We start from the raw sequence: 8,153 nt of genomic DNA, 5'->3' as shown, positions 1-8,153 counted from the left end.
GTCTTTCTCCTTCACATTTCCCTTTGTATTTTCAGCTCCAACAGATGCAGATTTGCCAAAATGAATGTTAATTGCCTATTTACTGTCTCCCTGCCTGTTCAATTTACTCACACATCATTTCCTATTCAGAGCCCTGCAGCAGTTTGTTTCCCATTTACTCCCCTAATCGGTTCAGGTTCTAAGAAAACCACATTTTAAAAAATCTAGCCTTCCCAAACCTCACCTTCATCCACAAAAGGCCTTGCCCACGTTTGGAGCAGAGCTGGTCCTGCTGGAAGGCAGACAGCAAGAAGCCAAAGAAAGAAAAAGATCCCTGAGCTGAATTTCTTTTTGAGCAAGTCATTATGAAACAGGGAAGCTTCGTCTCTGCAGATACATCTTTCAATAAGCTTAATTTGACTTCCTTAATTTCTTATCCATTCAAGGGTTTTCCTAAAGTTCATCCCTTCTACTTAGCCACTCAGTAGTCCATTTTAGTTTCATCTCACTGATTTCATCACCCCAGATCTTTTATTCCATTTGTTCTGATGATTAGCAAGGAAGAAAGACAAGTGGAAAGCAGTTACTGCGGCTCATCATGAGAAAGGGCTTAAAAGGTCTCATCAGCTGGAGCGGTGATATGAGGAAAAATATTGTCTTGGGAGTCTAGGTGTACTTAGAATATTTGTTTACTGGTCACCAGACTATTTGTTTACAGTTGATAATTTAGAACCTGATTTAGGGCTTCAATTTCCCTTTTCAGATGTAAATATGTATATACATATATATTTTTTTCTCATTAGCTATATTGAATAATAAAGGTTAGAACCCAAGTAGTTTGTCAACATCTGCAGTACTAGTAAACATATGCCCAACCTAGGAAAGGGAATATAGTCCTGAGAATTTTTATTTTCAAACATAAAAGCTCTATGCACAGAGTTGATGACGCCTGGATTTTTGGCATCACAGTACCTATTTATGTCCAGCACAGTCATTATGCTCTTTGCACATGCAAGCCTCATCAGGGGGAGCAGTGGGTCAGATTAGATCGAGGGCATTATGATGGAATTTGGTTTGATTAGAACAATATATCTGGAATGACTTTGATTTAGATCAGGGAAAACCACAGTTTAAGTAATAAACACAAAGGCACCACTTATAGTTGAGTTGTCCAAACCTGTGGCTATTTAAGTTTAATTTTCAACTGATTGAATTTAAATAAAATTAAAAATTCAGTTCCTGGTTCACAATAGCCTCATTTAAAGTGTTCAATGGCTGTAAGTGGCTTGTGGCTACTGTATTGGACAGTACAGGTACAGACTAATCCCTTCCTTGCAGAAAATCTATTAAATAGCACTGACGGAGTGTTACTGTTTTATGGACATTCAGAGCACTCAAGGTAGCTCTGCTCCCAGATAGAGTATTCTAGTCTTTATGTCCTTGAAGCAGCCATATTAAAAGAAATAACTGACTTCATCTAAATGGGAACTTCCCTTTCCACCATCTAAAAGCAAATCATCTTTATAGTGAATTGTGGCTTTTGTGGGTGGGAGGGGGGAGGTAGCATAACTGTTCCCAAGTAGGGAAGGACGAGGTCATAAAGGAATTTTCCAGTGTAAGTATGGATCTTCTCATTGTCAGAGGCTTTATTTTTTATCATGGGAAGTCTAAAACCGGTGCATTCTGATGGCCTATTATCTACTTATAAGAGATCACCACTCTGTAGTTTAGTGAGACAATCCCCTCCCATAGTGGATTTTGCACTTGGATTTGCAGAGGAAAGTTAGATCACATTCCTTATCTTCACCTTATTTCTTAACAAGGTCAGATTAGCCTAGGCAGCACTAAAAACACCACCATTTATTCTACTGCTTCTCTTTCCAAGAGTTGTTTTCAGGAACATTTCCTAAAATTTCTAATTTTCTCCACTGGCTATTTGTTTTAAATAGTTTTACCTACATGTGTGTCAGGTCTAGAAAACAAAATAAAACAAAATACAAAACAAATTAAACATTAAAATAGGCTATCTCCGTTCTCATAAACGAGATCTTTGTTCAGTCCTTCATCTCTTCTGAGAGCTTTGATTTGTCTTGCTCACTTTCTTTGGGTGCTATGGACCACTTAGGTTAGGTGCAGTGCTTTCATCATAAATTGTAAAAAAGTAACTTTAAAGTGAAAATGTCGGGGAAAGTAGGGTAAAAAAAAGAGTATGGTGCAATGATCTCAATAATATTAAAAAAAGGGCATAGAAAAATTTGAAAAGAATAAGCCACAATATTAACCACAGTTATCTCTGGATGGAAGAAATATGGATTATGTAAATTTTCTTCTTTATACCATTTTGCATGAAAAAAAAAACACTTCCTTATAAAAACATTTGAAACAGCATCTGTAAGACTCTAGTTGTGCTATAAGAATTATTTTCATTTCTTTCTTCCCTTCTAACCCATATCAACATATATAATTTTACATAATTATAAATATATATATTTTGAATACTTTATTTATTTATTTATTCATGAGAGACACAGAGAGAGGGAGAGAAGCAGAGACACAGGCAGAAGGAGAAGCAGGCTCCATGCAAGGAGCCCAAAGTGGGACTCGATCCCGGGATTCCAAGATCACGCCCGGAGCCGAAGGCAGACATTCAACCACTGAGCCACCCAGGTGTCCCTGGATAAATACATTTTAGATAAGAAAACATGAATTGTGCTTTGAAAAAGAAAAGACATAAATCTAGCTCTGGAGACCTTGAAGTCTAGAGAAGGAAACAATAAACAGGCTGCATCTTGATAAATATTAGAATAGAGGGACAAAATCCTATAAAAACAGAAGGTAGAATAAAATTGGACAAAATAGAAAAGACTTAACCAAAAAAATGACATTTAGATTGGCTCAGGATTCTATATCATTACACTTTTTAATTTTTAACAGCTTCATTATATTCCACTTGATTGATATGTCAGATTTTACTTAACCTCTTTGTCTAGTTATAACAATGTCAACGTCTTAGTTACTTCCAAGCTTTCACTACCTTCAGAAGCACTACTATGATCAACTCTAATTAAAAAATTCTACCCATATGAATTTAGCTAAAAGAAATTGTTTAACTGGAGAAAAAAACTGTAATATATATACTGGTTATAAATATTACATGACTGTTGATATATGTTACCCAATTATTATTATTATTATTATTATTGCCTTTATTATTATTATATACATTTGTAATTTCTATTTTCACTTTGATCTTTGCTCTATCTTTTAATATTTGTGTCATTTGGTCTCTTTTGTCTATGATCTTATCTTCTTTCTCATTTTTCTGATCCATCATATATATCTGTCCTGAACATTCTCAGTGGGCGCCACACCTCAGAACCCTATATTGAATTGGCTGTTCTCACCCTGACTTCTAAGTGAGCCATTCATTCTGAATAGTCCATGATCTCTGTAGTGACTAGACATGAATTATATTTCAATTCAAAAAACCTACTTTATATATACTCACTACTTCTGTGTGGTGAGAACTATCATAAAGAATCAATGAATCATCAAAAATGTAGATAGATAAAACAGTAATGTCCACAATGTAAAAGTACTCTAGAAAATTTGAATGCAAATGATGAGTAATTGTAGATGAAAATGGACGATGGCCAAGTAAACATTTTATAGAAGAAGAAATACAATGGAATAATGACTGTATGAAAGAACTTTGTATGAAATCAGAAAAATACAGTTAGATACCATTTTTTTTCCTCATGAGAAAGACAAAAGTTGGAAGTGACTGCAGTTATGTATGATGAGCAAGAGTGTGGAAAAAAGATACTGTAAACACTGTTGGTATACATACATAGCTCTTTAGAAAGTGATTTGGTAGTAAATATGAACATTTTTAATACACATACTACATCAAGCTGTTTAGTCTAAGTTATACTCTCATGTCCCAGAACCCCCGAAGAGCAATAATTTACAACCACAGATACTTATTGTTTTTGTTTCCCTACATGTTCATCATGAATCCTCTGGCACCCAGTATGATAAAACAGTCTCTGTATGGGGCATCTTATGGAAGGATGAAAGAGAACATACACATCCTAACTTCTAAATGTCCACATACAGTGGTGCCTGGCTGGCTCAGTTGGTGGAACACATGACTCTCAATCTTGGGGTTGTAAGTTCGAGCCCAATGTTGGGTGTAGAGATTACTTAAAACTAAAATCTTTAAAATAAAGAGATTAAGTGCCCATTTATAGGGCCTGCCATCCCTCTGTTGGCATTTGACTGGTCAGAGCAAATCATACAACCAAGCCTGTAGTCTATACAACAGGGAAGCATATTTCTCCTGAATGAGACACTGCAGAAAGGAGGGCACATGTTTTGAATAACAATATAGTTACCATATATACTTTTGCTTTTTCACTAAATAGCTCTTCTCTGAAGTCATCTATCTGTTCACAAACCATCTGAACGAATGACCAAAGGTATAAGTCCAAGGATGTGCATTAATACTTTATTTGTCATTATATGAAAAGGGGACAGGCAGTCACTATAAACTGCATGTATATCCTAAGTTAAAAAAAGTGCCTTATAGAAGAGTATACTAGTTTCCTATGGCTGCTGTAACAAATAACCTAAAACTTAGTGATTTAAAACAACATATGTCTATTGTCTTGCATTTCTGGAGGTTAGAAGTCTAAAATCGAGGTGTCAGCAGACTGTTTCTTCTGTAGGCATTGGGGAAGAATCAATTTCCTTTCCTTCTTGTATTTCTGGGGGCTGCCTGCATTCATTGGTTTGTGGCCTTCCTTGAATCATTCCAGCCTCTGGCTTCATCTATCATGGCATTTCCTAGTACTGACTGACCCTCTTGGGGATCCCTGGGTGGCTCAGCGGTTTAGCGCCTGCCTTTGACCCTCTTACCTCCCTCTTCTGTGAACTCTCATGATTACAGTAGGCTCACCCTGATAATCCAGGATAATCTCCCCATTACCAAATCCTTAACTTAATCACACCTGCAAAGACCTTTTTGCCACTTAATATATTTACAGATTCCAGTGATTGGTTCCTTTTGGATCATTATTTGTCCTACCATGAGTAATATAATGGCAGTCTATCTATCTATATATACACACACACAAACGCAAATACAACATAGATGTGGGTGAATGAAAAATATTATTGACATAATTATCCTTTAGGAGTAGGAATAGAAAGAGAAGGAGCTAGGATAGAACTGTACTTTTTAGTTTGTACATTTCTGTGCAATTTTGTACTATTAAATACCTTAAAGGAAATTAATGAAATTAAACATAGTTAACATGTAATTAAATATGTAAAAAATATGTTACTAGTTTTGATTTCAGTAGAACAATTAAGCACTTCTATGAATTCCATATTTTATATCTTTTTACTGAATACCTTGCTTATATTTTAGTATTCAAAAGAATTGATTATAGTTATATGAGCTAATGCAGTAACTCAGTCGCCTCTGTCTTTTGAACAATAGTTTGAGCATTTTAAATGCAAAGTAGGTTTTAAGAAACTTAAAGATATATTCCATTTATTTATTTATTTATTTATTTATTTATTTATTTATTATTTTGTGAGACGTAGTCTTCTTTCTAAATCCAGTGGTTTCATGGGAATCCTCTCCCCAGAAAAATATGCTTCAAACAAAATACTTATTCTATAATTTGAGATGTTTAGGGAGCCCACTGATTCCAATTTAAGAATCTCCTGCTCTAAAAATGTTTGCAGAAAAAATATGCTGTCTTTCTTTAAGCTTATTGCTGAGAAAATACTTAATATAATGAGACTGCCATATTGATGTTAAATTCTATTCTGGAGCTTTGTAACACCATACAATAGCTATTAACTACATGTGTCTATTTGAATTTAAATTTGAATTACTTAAAACTAAGCAACTAAAAATTCAATGCATAGGTCACACTGACCACATTTCACGTGTTCGATAACCACATGCAGCTACTGCCTGCCATGTTGGATAGCGCAAATACAGAATATTTCCATCAATGCAGAAAGTTCCATTGGGCAGTACTGCCCCCAGATCAGGTGTTCCAGGCTTCAAAGTGAATAAAGATAAAATTTAGATGAAATCATTCTAAATAATAATTTATTCAGAACAAAGTAATATTTCTTCACCTGTAGGCACTGTCATATAGGTTATCTTATTTATTCCTTGTAATAATTATGTGAGAGATGTATTATCTTCATTGTACTGAATTCAGATGACACACTTTGTTATAACCTGTGCTTTCAAACCCAGATCTTGACTATGCTTACCTAGTGAACACTCTTAACTATCCTAAGCTGCTTTTTCTATTCTAATGCTTTAAGTTCACGCTCTCCTTGAAAATGTAATATTAAAGCTCTTCACTATCAAAGGTTTCTTATTCACTGTTATGCAGAAAGTAACAATTTTCTGACTATTTTCTCATATGTTTATACCCATAATAATGGAACATCTTGCCTAAAGGCTTACCTGAAGGTAGCCAATGCTCAGCAATTGTAAAGCTTATTCCTATAATGCATAGTCAGCAGCATGAAATGTATTTCTCTTGTTCTGCCTGCCAAGGGTGCCTCGTTGCTTCAGCATTGGGACCAAGCCATTGTTTAGAATTGTTTGAAATGATACTACTGAGGATATTTCAGGGGAAAAAATTGATAAACAAGAAAGTCCTTATTATAATCACAAAACATGAAAACGGCTTTAAAATATTGCCTATGTGAGATTTTAAACAGGACCTAGAATGCACTTGAACTCATATTTTGTTTCAAAATACATCTTGATAAATGTGAGTTGGGGCTAAAGGTAATCTATGAATAGGGCTTTCAACTCAGACTCATGTGCTGAGTTTGCTAAACTAAGGCCCCCACCGCAGGGCCAGGTGAAGGCTGAAACCTAGCCATTGCTCAGCCCACTGAGTCATGGAGAACCCAAGTCTGGGTTACTCAAAGTAAGGACTAGCTTTTTCTAATCTACATAAAGATGCCATTGGCTTACCACACCATGTTGTCATGGGAAATTTTCCATTTAAATGAAAGCCACACAGAAGGGAAAGCATTTCTGATTTGCTTGAAAATATCATGCATAGATACATAGCAAAAATTGTTTGAATGACACTGTATTACAATTATTGACTTAAGGAACATAAAGTAGGAGGGGTTGAAACTAGGATTTACATGACACTCTGTGCACGTATTAAAGAGAGAAGATTCCTTTGAATGCTGGTGCCCAAAGCATTGATAAAAAGTGAGATAAATTCTAGAGAAGACAACTCTGGATAGAGATCAATTTATCTGTTTATTCAATAATTCATTTTGAAGAAAGGCAGCTGCATGGTGGTTGTGATCTACAGAGCTCTTTAGGGGTTATGTAGGTGGAAGCAAGGTTGGGAGAAAGTAGAACCAGTCAGGCTTTGGATGCCTACCCTGCTTCAAACAGAGCAGCTAAGAATTAATACATTTTACATAAGGGATTTCTAACATTTGAAGAAACTCTCATGGCTAAAATATATGTGAAAACAGCTGCCCTAGCAAGTTCATTATAGCTATATTCATTAAGTATTCACTGCATAACAGATAGCCACAGGTATTACCAATTTAATCTTCACAAAAACCTTCTGTAGTCTTATTATCCTCTCTATGTGAAACAGAAAGGATAAGTAACTTGTTAATATCACTTAGCTAGTAAATGGCAAAGCTGAAATTTCAACAAGATCTAACTTTCTTCAAAAGCGTTACTATCAAGTAATTCTAAATACTGTGTTAGCTTGATTGCAGTATTTAAAAAATCCAAACAAAATGTCTCTTTTTGGAAAAATAAAATTCATATTAAAATGCAATAATTAAGATACAGTTTAAGATAAACACAATACCAATTAGTTTGCCTAGAGGAGCTTTATTTAGAGTGTTATGTGGTGATTATTGATTCACATCATTTGTTTGACCATGTCTTTTCCCATGTAGCTTATAAATCTGACCCTCTGATCCCATAGAAAAGCTCAATAATCTAGAAATAATCATTTCTTTCACAGTGTGCATTTTTAAAGTCCTCCCTCTTTTTATAATAATCTCTCATCTCTAGAATTTTTACTCATCTTTGAGGATCTAACTTTCCTCTCATTCCTGGTATTCTTACCGTTTTATCCAAT

The sequence above is a fragment of the Canis lupus genome, chromosome 16, assembly GCF_011100685.1.
Source record: "Canis lupus familiaris isolate Mischka breed German Shepherd chromosome 16, alternate assembly UU_Cfam_GSD_1.0, whole genome shotgun sequence".
Lineage (NCBI taxonomy): Eukaryota > Metazoa > Chordata > Mammalia > Carnivora > Canidae > Canis > Canis lupus.
The sequence above is the reverse complement of the archived record's forward strand: the minus strand, read 5'-3'. Positions refer to the sequence as shown.